The 13,460-nt window shown below is 46.2% G+C and overlaps 1 pseudogene; it reads right to left on the reverse strand.

Annotated features, from left to right (window-relative positions):
* Positions 1-4,893: 4,893 nt before the first annotated feature.
* Positions 4,894-7,593, reverse strand: LOC147978763 (uncharacterized; annotated as a pseudogene).
* Between the last annotated feature and the right edge of the window lie 5,867 nt (positions 7,594-13,460).

Consider the following 13,460-nt stretch of genomic DNA (forward strand, 5'->3'; position numbering starts at 1 on the left):
TACGAGCCGACCCGACTTTAGTCACCACCTGTAAGTATGTATGTATGTATGTATGTATGTATGTATGTATGTATGTATGTATGTACCCGTGATCAGTTCCCGAGTGATCACGGCCCGATAATATAGCATGGCAGACGGACAAGAATGTATTGCAACTGATGATAAACTAGCATCCTATACTAAGCATTTAGGATTGCAGGTAAAGGTAACAACAGTGGTAGCAAAGATAGGCTATGCATCAGGATAGGATTAATGGAAAGCAGTAACATGCTACACTACTCTAATGCAAGCAGTAGAGAGAAGAATAGGTGATATCTGGTGATCAAGGGGGGAGGGGCTTGCCTGATTGCTCTAGCAAGAAGGGTTCATCGTCGATGTAGTCGATCACAGGGATACCGACAGCGGTCTCGGGGTCTACTAGAAAGAAGTAACGGAGGGGAACACAATAAATAACAGATCAATCAAAGTATAACATGGCAATACACGGTGCTAGAGGTGACCTAATGCAGTACTAGGTGATACCGGCAAAGGGGGGAAACATCCGGGAAAGTATTCCCAGTGTTCTGCGTTATTGGACAGACGGACCGGAGGGGGAAAGTTGCATGTTCGCTATGCTAGGGATGTGTGACGGACGAACGGGCTGCGTATTTGGATTCATCTCGTCGTTCTAAGCAACTTTCATGTACAAAGTATTTTCATCCGAGTTACGAATTATTTTATTAATTTTCAAAGTTTTATTTTATTTCCTAAAATTATTTTAATTTGAATAATGATTTTAATGCATCAGCCTGACGTCATCATGACGTCAGCAGCCAACCCAGCTGACTCAGGTCAAACCTGACAGCTGGGTCGCACATGTCATACACAGTGGGGCTAACAGTGGTTTAAATTAAACTAAATTAACTATATTAGAACCTGGGCCCACCTATCAGTTACTATTTAGATTAACTAAATTGATATAATTATTTCCTGTTAATTAGGGGGGTAGGCCCCACTGGTCAGTGGCTGGGGGTTGCCCAGTCAGCAGGGTTGACTGGTCAACCCAGTCAAATAGGGTCCCTGGGCCCACGGGTCAGTGACCCAGTAGGCGTCCACGTGGCACCAGGTCAACGCCGTCGCCGGAGTTACTCCGGCGACCACGTTTTGCGGCGGCGCGCGTCTGGAGGTGGTGGGGTTTCAGCTACGATGGCTCGTTTCGAGCGCGGGAGGTAGCGTTCGAACGAGTGCGGCGAGCCACATCTAGTGGTGGCGGTGGCGTGGCTGGAGGTGGCCGGAAGTGACGGCGGCGAGCACATCGGTGGACGTCCGGAGTCGGGCGCGAGAGCAAAGGGTGGTGCGAGGCATGGTTTTACGCGCGGTTGGGTGCGTTTGAAAGCAGGGGCTCGGGTGCACCCATTCGTGGCCTCAGCCGGGGCTGGGACGGACGGTGTCGACGACGGCGTCAACCGCGGCGGACGCCGGAGTTCGGTCGAGCTCGGGAATGGCGTTGCAGAGGGCTAAACGACCGGTGTTCGGCACCTACGGCACCTACGCGAGCTCACCAAGCGAATGGAGGCACGCACGGGACCACTGGTCCACCGGAGCCTCGCCGAAGATGAGCGAGTGCGGCGGAGCATTTCGGTCGAGGACGGATCGGTTGCTAGAGCTCGCTATTGATTGCATGGAGCGAGGGGAAGGAGAGTGATGCTCACTGGGGGCCTGCAGATGTGCTAAGCGGGCGCGGGGAAGGCTTGATGGCGACGAACGGCGGCGGCGATCCAAGGTGGCCGAGGAGGAAGATGAAGTCGCCGCGATCGCTGTAGGGGCTCCGAGCTCCAAGTCGAGGTGGCAGGCGGTGTAGGGTACGGCGACGGAGTGAACAGGCACGTCGGACGGGCGTGGGGAGGACGGTGGCCGCGAGGGCGACGACGGCTATGGCGGCAGAGCGTTAGATGTGCGCGGGGAAAGGGGGATCTGGGCGAGAGGGGCGAACTGGGAGGCGTCTAGGGTTAGGGTTGCGCCAGGAAGGATGGTCGGCGACTTGAGGTCGCCGGGAGTCGCCGGATGGCCGCCCCGTGGTCCATCCGCGCCGTGGACGGCGCACGGACGTCCACCGAGCTGCGGTGAACAGAAGTAGAGGTTGGCTCGGCTATTGGGCTAGCCCGGTTGGGCCGGTTGGGACGAGGCCCAGTTGGCCAGGGGGTTTTGTTTTATTTTTTTTCTGCTGTTTATTTTTTCTTTTCTGTTTCTTTTAATAATTAAGTTATTTTAGTTTTTGTAAAAAAATTAATTTCAAAATCTAAATTAGTATTTAGAATTACAACACTGCCACATTAATTTGAATAGCTAAATAAAATAGTTTAATATTTTATCAATTTGAAAAAGGTATTTAATTAAATATTTTGCTGCTATTTTATTTATTTTAGAGCCTTTAAACACTTTGTCAAAGTTTGGATTCTCCAGCATAATTACCTATGATTTATCCGACACCTTTAGAACATTTTAGTTTCAAGGTTTAAAAACGTTTGTCATTTGCCTTTACTTCAAATTTGAATTTGGATCGGTTCTCAACTAACATGAGATTAGCAACAGGGATCATGGTGACATGGCATCATTAGCAAGTAGTTACTGTAGCGTAAATATCCGGGCGTCACATCCGTCGTCTCCAAGCAGCATTGTGTTTTTCCATTTGTAGTTTGCTTGGAGTTGTTTGGGGTGGCTTGCTAATATTCAGGTCCTCTGTATACTGTCTTGAGTGTTGTATGCAATTGGATGTTTGCTGATCATTGCTTTTGTATATAAAGCGGGCAGAGCCTTTATCGGTATATGGTCGAACTTAATCAAGAACATTTGTGTTGTATAGGTTTCATCTTGGTAGGTTATTGAAACCAGATGGGCTAAGTTAAAACACGAATGGTTCCTTTGTCCAGGCTACTGGAGTTGTTTGAAGTGGCATGATTTTTCAAGACCACATGGGAGAGAGAGTGTGTTTTCATCGTGCAGGTGCCTTCAACATTGGTCGTCCGCCATGGAAGCTGAATTATATTCGATGGAAGAAGGCATGTCTCTAGTCACACAGTGGAGCCAACTTCCGATACATATTGAGAGTGATTGTTTTGAAGCAGTTAACATATTGGGAAAAGAAGGTATGGACTGAAATACAAGTTATTTCTCGTAAATTTTTTAGAGAAGTTGCGCGAATGATCACTCAAATAGAACAAAAAAATGACATCCTTATCCCACATGGATAAGTTAAAAATAAGGGCGGATGTTGAAAATTTCTACGAAACTGACGTGCCATATAACAGAGAATATTTGGCAATGTTTGACCCACTCATAAAATTATTAGAAATAATCCCATGCAAATCTACGATACAAATACGGCAGGACCCCGACGACTCCACGTGATGCGACCTGTTCCGTCTAGTCTAAACGGCTGGTGCATATGCGTAACAGTCATCAGATAAGCCGTACTTGGCCGGCAACTGCTCTGTATGTACGTAATGAAAGCCGTTTTTCTTCCGCGACGGGCATGCCGTATGCTCGTTCGTGTTAGTAGTTTACGAGTAGTCAGTTTTAGCAGCTAGCCCGAGATTAGGCACCGTGCCGTCGTGCGTATACGGAAGGACCAGCACGGGACGGATCATGTCAATGGCGGCTGCTCAGCTGATCGGCCGTTCTCGGTTAGATAGAACTGAATAATTAGTGAGTTCTGATGCCGCGAGGTCATGTCGTTGGTAGCAGCAGTTAACCCAAGATGCTTCAACCGGAGTATCTGTAACTGTATTGTACGACCGAGAAAGCTTATCGGGCCTGTCTATCACGCAACGGTGGAGTCGTCACGTACTGCCACCCCTTGACGTTCGGTTCTTGGGGTGGTCGGTCGAGGAGCTGCAGCCCTGTGAAGGCAGCGCGGGCACGCAGCTGCACCGGCATGCATGCATCAGCCACCTCTGCCTTTTTCGACCTCTGTTGGGATCCTGCCTGCGGATCGCACGGCGTCAGAGATTCAGAACGCGCTCATCACCTGTCACGTCTCGCTCGCTCCAACCTACCAAACGGCCCTCGGGTCCCTGGCTGTACAGTTTATAATCGAGCGTCGTGCGTGATTCCAGCATCAATGCCTCTGTGCGCCCCGTAACGCCGGTAACAGTGCATGCTTGGCTGAGTGCTCAGAGTGCCGGTACCCACAAGCCCACAACAGTCATCAGATAAGCCGTACTTGGCTGCACCAAAGAAGAAGATATGTTTCACTTGTGACGTGTTTGGTTGACCGCATGAGACCCAATCAGACCGGCGCAGGAAAAATTTAGGTTGTTTGGTTGCCTGGGTTCATGATTTCACCTGCATTGCACGATGTTTAAATCACCTCACAGTAAGGCACGCTAGAAACCGCCGAATCAACAGTTTTTAGACCCAGACTCGGCCGACGCAGAGGAGGGGAACACGGCGCGGAGCTCATGCGATTACGAAGATGGCACGAGCTCGCGTGCATCATCAAGAAGTCGGCGGGAGGATTTTGGGTTACCTCCGCCGATTCGGTCGCCCTATATAGCCACCTTCACCTCACCGTCTTAACTCCCACCACCATTCTCCCCCCTTTCAAGCTTTCCCTCCAACGTGGATCAGCACCGTCTAGCAGGTAAACAGTGCTTCTTCTCTGCGGCCGGTGGTCCACGACGGTGATGACTTGTGTCCTCCTCTTTTCCGACCTATTCCGTGTCTTCCTCGAGCTGCGCGATGGCCTATGTGCCTGCTTCTAAGCAGGGGCGGAGCCAGGATTTCACCATGGGGGGGGGGGGGGGGGCGAGGAACACATTGAAGCACACATGAGACATAACACAAAAATATTTCAAGTCTTGGATATTGTATCGATATCAAACATGTAATAGTATAAGCTTTACAATAAAAAGACTACATTTCTACTAGTTTGAATGCAGATCTATGCCCCCCAGCCGGTCGATCAAACAAATCAATAATCTCATTAACATTGAACTTTGCAGCTATTTCCTTCCCAATGTATACAACCATGTAAGGTCGACGAAAATCGTCACCCATTTTACTTCGGAGACGTGTCTTGATAATCTTCATTGCTGAAAAAGCTCTCTCCGCAGTTGCAGTTGACACCGGGAGAGTGATGACCAAGCGCAATAATCTATCAACCATTGGATACACAGAGGCTTTACCTGTTTTATGCAATGCAACGGTCAAATCAGCCAGTGATGACGAAGAATTCAGCTCTGGATGGTTGCAAATATCTAACTGATAGTGTGGAAGTTGTGACTCCAGGCGAGCCTGCTCTTGACTAGAAAAATCCGCTGGATAGAATTTGTCCACAAGCATGCAAATCTTTGATATGTCAAACGAGTCATGCCTTGGATCCAAGGATGCACAGAGTGTCATTAGCTCTGTTGTCTGAACGCTAAAACGGTCATTTAGCTCAACCAGTTGTTGATCTATCGCCACATTGAACACATCTGCTTTGTAGTGGTGAAGCACCATGATGTTATTATGTTTATTCCGAGACTTAGTCACATCAACATGCCTGTAAATTACAAATACAGTATATGTGTTAGAGTAAAGCACATGTGATCAATATTATTCTATTATACAGTAGAGGAAAGGGAGTAAGGGACATACTTGCGACTCATATCGGGGATCTCAACTTCATGCTTCACACAAAAGGTCTTAACCTCCTCTATGAGAGGTTCCCATCCTTCCTCTCTTAGATCAGCGAGGAGCACCTTAGTGTTAGAGAGTGTATCTAATGCATTCGAAATGTCCATAGATTTCTTCTGGAGTGTTTGGCACAAGACATCTGTGATTTTCATAATCCTCTCCATGAGGTGCAAAATGAACACAAAATCAAAAGAAACAATTATCCTTAGGGCGCCTCCAGCATCTTCACGGGAATATTGTGTCATCGAACGATCATTCGCTATACTTCGTAGGACTGTAATTGTGGCACCAAACATCTTCCTCAAGCTCTGAATTGACTTGAAGTGCGAACTCCATCTAGTGTCTGCTGGTCTCTGTAAAGAACCTATCTGGTTTGCCCCTTTTCCCGTATCAAGATCCCCCAGTTCAATTTCACGTGCAATTTCGGTGGCTTGATTTGCTAGTAACTCATCATTGCGTTTAGGTGAAGCACTAACAACATTTATGACAAAATTGGCATGTTGAAAAAAATTATGCATTTCATGTACCTCTCGTGATGCTGCAACAAGGGCCAATTGAAGCTGATGCGCCATACAATGAATGTAATATGCATAAGGGCACGCCTTCAGAATTAAAGCCTTCAATCCGTTCCACTCCCCTCGCATATTACTGGCCCCGTCATAGGCCTGACCTCTGATATCTTCCACATTTAAATTGTTATCTGCTAGAACAGTGCAAATTGTCTCCTTGAGAGTCAATGCAAGAGTGTCATTCACATGAATGACATCAACAAAACGCTCCTGTATGAACCCTTCAGTGTCAGGAAACCGGAGGACCAACGCCATTTGCTCTTTCTTGGATTCATCGCGAGCTTCGTCAACCATTATACAAAATTTGCTATCACCAATTTCTTCTCTAATTGTTCTTTGCACCTTTCGAGAAAGTATAGCAAGAATTTCCTCTTGAACCTGATGAGATGTGTACTTTGCGTTTCCAGGAGCATTTTCCAATACAACATCTTTCACCTCCTTGTTATAAGAAGCCAAAAGTTTTACCAGTTCTAGGAAATTACCCCGGTTAATGGATCCCGGAGATTCATCATGCCCTCTAAAAGCACAAGCCTGGAATGTTAACCACCTGCATCATGTCATATAATTGTTTTGTTAGGATACTACAAGATATAATATTTTAATTATTGTAACATAAGATGGAAGAAAAATATTGCTTACCGGATGGAATCAATTGTAACTTTGAGCCTTAGCCTTGCATCTAAAATCGTTTTTGCGGTTGCTTTCCCTTACACCTTATCAATATGAGTCATGCTGTTTTTGAAATTATCATAACAACGAACTGAGAAGTTATGGGCTGAACCAGCATCTTTACCCATATGAGTTAAAAAAGCACACTCTTTCCTATTATTCACCTTCTTCCACCTATCAAAGCCCAACACAGTAAATGTTTCTGAGCCGCACTTCCCAATCGGCTTTCTTGAGAAGAGGAAACAATGGAAGCAATATGCACGCTTTGTGTAAGGTGAAAACTCAAGCCATTCAAAATCCTTGAACCAACTGTACTGGAAACGCCGACGATGTTTTGGTGGATCATCATTATATGGATACTCTCTCATGTATGGCATGTATCGGCCTTCAGAAATATAGAATTGGCGTGCTTCATTTTGCTTATCAAGAGGGAGTTCCCAAATCTGTTTGCGCTTTCCAGGGTCTCGCTCGAATGGTGTGCTTCCGATTCTTTGTTGTTCTAGAACTTCTACTTCTACAGATGCCTCAATATTTTGCTTGGGGGTGGCATATCAACTGAACTGAGATTGGGGACACTGTTATCAGTGGGTTGCTCTGTGTCATCGACCTCCACGGTTGCATTTGCATTTTCAACTGTAGAGTTTGAAGCAATTGGCTTGAAAAAATTACTTATCGGTGGTGTCTTCTTCTTCCTCATGACCTATACAGTTCTTATATAAGTACAAAGCAGATATGTAATCTGGAATTGATGTGACAAGTGCCAAAATATACTAAGTCACTAACCACTACTTAGTACTAACAGTTGATCAATTGATTTATTGAATCAAACTGACGAGTAGTATGAACCTGACAATAATACCTCCTTCTCTGATCACGGGACAGGATCAGTTAGGAATTCGGTGTGGGCTTGTGGCGATTCCGTGCGGCTGCCTGTACTGGATTGATGCGCGGTCGGCGGCAGCTTCGCGAATCAGCAATCGACGACGGGCGAAACACGGCGGCGCGACGCCCGGCGGCCGGCGTCAATGAAGCCCTAGCGCCAGCGGCTAGCGGCGCGTCGCGGACGAAAGAGTCCAGGTCTCCAGGAAGCTAGTCGCGTGCGTGTCGTTCATCGTTGATCGATTGAGATGTGGATGCTACCAGCGTATACATGCGTAGTATGCAGGCTGCAGCCTCGGTCCTTGGCCCTTCTTGCGTTAGCCCATGCACTAATGGCCTGATGGCCGGATAATTATGCCTAAACTATTAGTACTAGTCCCCGCTGGAGTTCGTTCGCAAAGTCACGTCGTTGGTAGCAAAAGAATTAGTACCAGCCCGGTTGGCGGTAGCGATGTTTCCTACCGTCAATAGACCCTACCGCCATGGACTCTGGCTGTAGCAAAAGAATTAGATCTCGAATTTTTTTTAAACTAAGTCAAATCTTGAATAGGTTTCAGAAAAGGATCAAAACACGAAAATTTGCCTATTCTGGCTGGCTGAGCTACGGGAAGTCAGTCCGCGCTGCCCATTTGTCAGTCAGACCCGTCGTTAAGGTGTTCAAAAGAAAAGAAAAAACGATCCGTCGTTACGACGGAGCAACATACACATGGACGACCATTTTGTTTTCCATACGTACATCCACTGGCTAGCTAGCACACATGTTGGCCGTCATCGAGCTGCGTAACGTTAGAATTTGGGTTTCTGCGGTTTCAAGCGAGCCTTGGCTCGTAGTCGTACGTAATGTACGTACAAGTGCAAACAAACTCTAGATTGTTCTTAAATGACAATACCGTACGGCAGTATGAATCTGTAAAACAACACTGCAGGTAGAAACCACCGCTGCTTGATGTAAGCAATGGCGCCATTTTAAGATTCGCAAGCCGCCTAGCCGGGACAGTTCACATGAGCTACTCAATCTGCATAGGAGTACATTTTATGATTGAGCGTGGTGCTCGATTCCAACTTGCATGCCGCCGTGCACCGGTAACGCCGTGGCAGTGCATGCTTGGCTCGGCTGAGTGTTCAGACTTCAGAGGGCCGGTACCCACGAGCCCACAACAGTCATCAGATACGCCACACTTGGCTGCACGAAAGAAAAAAAAAAGGAAGAGGTGAGTACCGGCAGCAATTCCAACGCCCAACATCACTACACTCTACACGCACGGCATGCATGCATTTTTCTATGGCGCCAAGAATGTCAGAAAAAAAGGTAATATCATTAAGAGTCATGGAACTTGCGCTCGATGTTCAGTTTGGTGCTAAAACTTCGAAAATACGGATGTGTGATCACATAACTTGTCTTAGCGTGCAAATACGGTACCTCCTCTCGTATATCGCAGTATGGGCTTGCCACGTGGCGCACTAGCCCGATGAAGGTCCACATGTCAACGGTTGAGAGTGCGCAACGCGTTGGGTGACCATAGCATGCCAGTTTTTTTATGCAGAAAACATCCTCGCAATTTATTTAATTTTGCAAAAAGCCATCACATATAATGAGAAAATGCTAGCGCAGATGGGTTGGAACTGGCGACCTGTTAGTAAAATTGTCCAACGTACGTCCATCACACTAGTGCGGATTGACGATAAATATGTAAAACTAAACTGCTTTAAAATAAAAGCCCCAATGCATAGTGAGTGACAAATTGATTAAACCTGTCGTCAGTGCTATCAAGTTTGTCTTGATCAATAAGATGAATTGACCCACTGGGTGTTCTTAGGCAACTCCATCGCACGACCGCAAATAGACGTCCGTTTTGTCCGGATTTCGTCTGAGGTGACAATGGATGATTGCGTCCGGCTTTTGTTGGAGGCGTCCAACACGGCCGACCATCCCCAAAACGTTCGTCTGCACTTTGATTGCGCGCCCACGCCTACGCCTCTCCCGCCCGCAAGCTCGCGCTCTAGCCGCGCCGCATCAGTGCTCACCGGGGTGCAGCAGCAGTAGCCGAGCTCACCTGCGCGCCCGCGCCTGCCAGCCCGCCTGCCCGCTCGCCCGCTCACTCGTGCTGCGCTCGCCGGCACAGAGGCCGCAGCTGCGTCTTCCCACGCGATCGACATTCACCGCGCTCGCGAGCTCTGGCCGGGATCCACCGCATAGTCCTCATCCTCGTCCTCGCTCTGCTCGGAGTCGAACCCGCCACCACGCCCCTGTGTTCCTCCGCGCGCCCCCGTTAGTCGTGCCCTCGCCAGTAGCTATTAGTCCCCATAAAGAGAAACGCCAGTGTTTTATATATTGCCCACGACAACTACTCGTATTCAGGTTCTTTTTCTCTCTGACGTTTTCTTTGTTAAACCAAATATATTTATACGTTAATTCATTTCGAAGTTTCAGGCTAAAAATGGAATTGACAAGATATTTTGGAACCCAGATTTTCCGGCGCCTTCCGGAAAAAAGGAATAAAAAAGAAAAACTCGCTCATGAAGTTTTGTATGTTATGGGTTAAACATTATACATTTTGATGTGGTTTTTCAATTTAATTTTTTTATGAAAAAGGCCGAGATTGTCCTGTATCCGGCTTTTGACCGAACCGTGAAAAAAAGGTATCTAGAAAAAAACAATTGTGTCTTTTTTTGTGGGGAAAAGAAATTGTGTCTACTAATGTAAAAACAAGTGCACCTTTTTATAAGCACGACTATGTAGGTACTGCAGTGGTTTGCTAGCGTGATTTCAAATGCCCGCATGCACTTTTTATTCTCATTTTTCAAGTGGGACCCACCATGTTATTGAGGGGCTTTTGCTTATTTAAATACAGACCAAGGGGTGTTTCTGCGAAAAAGATACGCGTCAAGCTGTTCCAGTCACTATCTCGCAAAAAAAAGCCATTCCAGTCACTGACAGGTGGGCCATAGCCATGTTGGCGTGCCACATAAGCACGAATATGTCTAAATACGAGTGATGTGATCGTATTTGCACGAGAACGCAAGTTGGATGACTCTAAATCCGTATTTTTAAAGTTTTAGCACTAAACTGAACATTGAGCACAAGTTTTATGACTCCCGGTGATATTACCTCTCAGAAAAACATACACAACTCCCACGGGTCAATGCCAACTTCTCCCTACAGGTTGACGTCACACTTTGTTTCTACTCCCTCAGCGTCTGCAGAAAATCCACCAAAATACTCTGGAAAATCTGCACGATATAAAGTAGCTAAAGTTGACATCTACAAGTTGATGTCAACTTCTCCCGGCCGCGGCGGCTCTAGCAGACGGAAGCAGGGATACACAGACAGTGCGTCGCGACGGCGGATGGAACAAACGGATATGATGTGTGCGGGTCCTGTAGAGATTTTTTTTAAGTCTTCATCTAAAATAAAAGCTTAAGGCATCTCTAACGCTGGCCCCTAAAACACGGTATTCATCCGTGTACTAATCCACGGAAATATACATGAGCCTATTATCTAATTGTATTTTCTAAACATCTGTCCAGACAAGGCCAATTTGAAATTCTAATGCATAACGTCCGATCACTGCAAAAAGAGACCGTTGCCCATACTTTTTACTTGTTCGTTCAAAAAAGTACTCCCTCCATTCCAAATTACTTGTCGCAGAGATGGATGTATCTAGATGTATTTTAGTTCCAGATACATCCAATTTCCACGACGAGTAATTTGGAACGAAGGGAGTATCTCAGTTCTTCAGTCGGTGCAAATAATGGTGTTTGTCCTGCCGGATCAGCTATCTGAGCCTCCACGCTCACCCTGCCGCCAGCCCCTCCTCATCACCCGCCTTCTTCTCAGCCGCTTCCTTCACCTCCTAGAGTAATTAACCTGTTTTCAGTCGAAACTAGAACCTCACCCAAATAATCTACAGCTTCCTGGGTACCAAGACAATCACCCACCGCCCAAGCGTCCTACACGGGGTCAGGCTATTCTGTACACCTTTGGCAACCTGGACATGAATAAGAGACACAATGCCGAGAAGGAAGCGCCCCGATGTTTTCCTCCGGCTCCTATTTATCCAGTGAGTAAATACTTGCTCTTCAGCCAAGTAACTTGCCAAGGACTGTACTTAAGTGAAAAACTCTGTTTCCTAGTTTGTTCCTTTGTAGTTTCCTGTTAAACTCTCTTGTGTTATGCTAACAGGTTGACAAGGATGAGGATCCTTACCAGAATGAGAGGAGGTATGAAGAGTTTTGTGAAGCTAGAATGAAGCTTCCACTTGGATATGAGTTGTGCACTGTGTGTTTTTTTGAAGAGCCCTGGAGACATGGAAATGCAGTAGTACGTTCTGGGAATGTAAGTTAATCACTAATGAATTAATAGTAGCTTATTTCATCTTCTTGAGCATAACTGAGTTTTGACCTGCAGATGCTCTATCATTTCAATTGCCACAACACTCCAGGTGTCAAATGTGGTGAAGAATTATGTACGGTTCCGTAGCTCTGAACATCAGTAGTTATACAGATCATATTGCACAAGTATTTGGGAGGTAAGGTGACTCCTTCTCATGTGCATGCTGAAAGAAATGATGTGATAGTTGATACTAACTTTTGTTATTGTTAATGTAGACCAAGCCAGAGTTGCGGTATGACAGGTTTTGTCGAGGTAGGGTGTAGTACAATCTGTTGGGAAGATTTGCAGGAGCTAAAGGTGTCTGCAAGTATGTCCTGAGATTGAGGAACCACATGGTCTGCTAATAAAAGCTACTAAGAGATGAACTGTTGGATGATGGGTTGACATGTTGTGTGAGAGTGATGTCAAACGACAAACTGTGAGCCTAGTGCAATCATGTTGTTGAGAAAATGGTTTTCTTGGATGATGTCCTGCAGCTACTGTGGAAGTTATCTTTACTTTGATCGATCGAAATATGTTTGTTGGAATGTTATTTACATGGGGGAGATGGTAACAAGCGTCGGTTTGATCATGGTGACATTCACTTATTGGTTATGAGTTTTACATGTGTATCACCTGGTCACAGTTTACCGTAGATTTGACTGTTTCTAGGAGAATTGTTGAATGTTGAGGATGGGTATTTCTGTTTAAGGTCAGCTTGGGGTGAAACCTGCAGGACGTGGTAAGAAGTGCCAAGGAAGTATTCTGTGTTTTCTTTACTGATCATCCATTCATCCTGATGCCGTCCTGTGGACATGTGGTAGCATGTGATTCTGTTTAAAATCCCAGGAGGTGTCTTCTCCTCAGTTTCATTTGGCATGTGAGTGCTCATTTGAGATCAACTGGTCCTTTTCTTTAAGTATTCAAAAACTGAATTCTTACCAAGGATAAAGGTGGTAGCATGGTAATAAAGGTTGTCCTTTTTGCTCCAGAATCAAAAGATCACATGGTTTTTTCCCGGTGTCTGCTGGCTTGATATGTGGAAAGCCATCCGGTCTTAGTGAATTGTTTGAGCGCTGGGTGAATGGTTTCAGCAACATAACTCAAAAACCAGTATTGGCTGGGATTTCAGTGGTTTGTAGGGGCTATGTGGAACTGAGTCACAAGAAATGTCTTGCTGTCAGCATATTTTATACCTAATTATCCTAACACCGTTGTTCACTGTGTTTTCAGATCGATTCATGCTTTGCAGGAGGAGCAAATCAATGAGAAGCCGCTGCTGAGAATTTGGTGTGTGTGTTGGATGGCATCGA

Source organism: Triticum urartu, chromosome 3A, assembly GCF_056163025.1.
Source record: "Triticum urartu cultivar PI428250 chromosome 3A, HENAU_Tu73, whole genome shotgun sequence".
In the NCBI taxonomy this organism is placed as follows: Eukaryota; Viridiplantae; Streptophyta; class Magnoliopsida; order Poales; family Poaceae; genus Triticum; species Triticum urartu.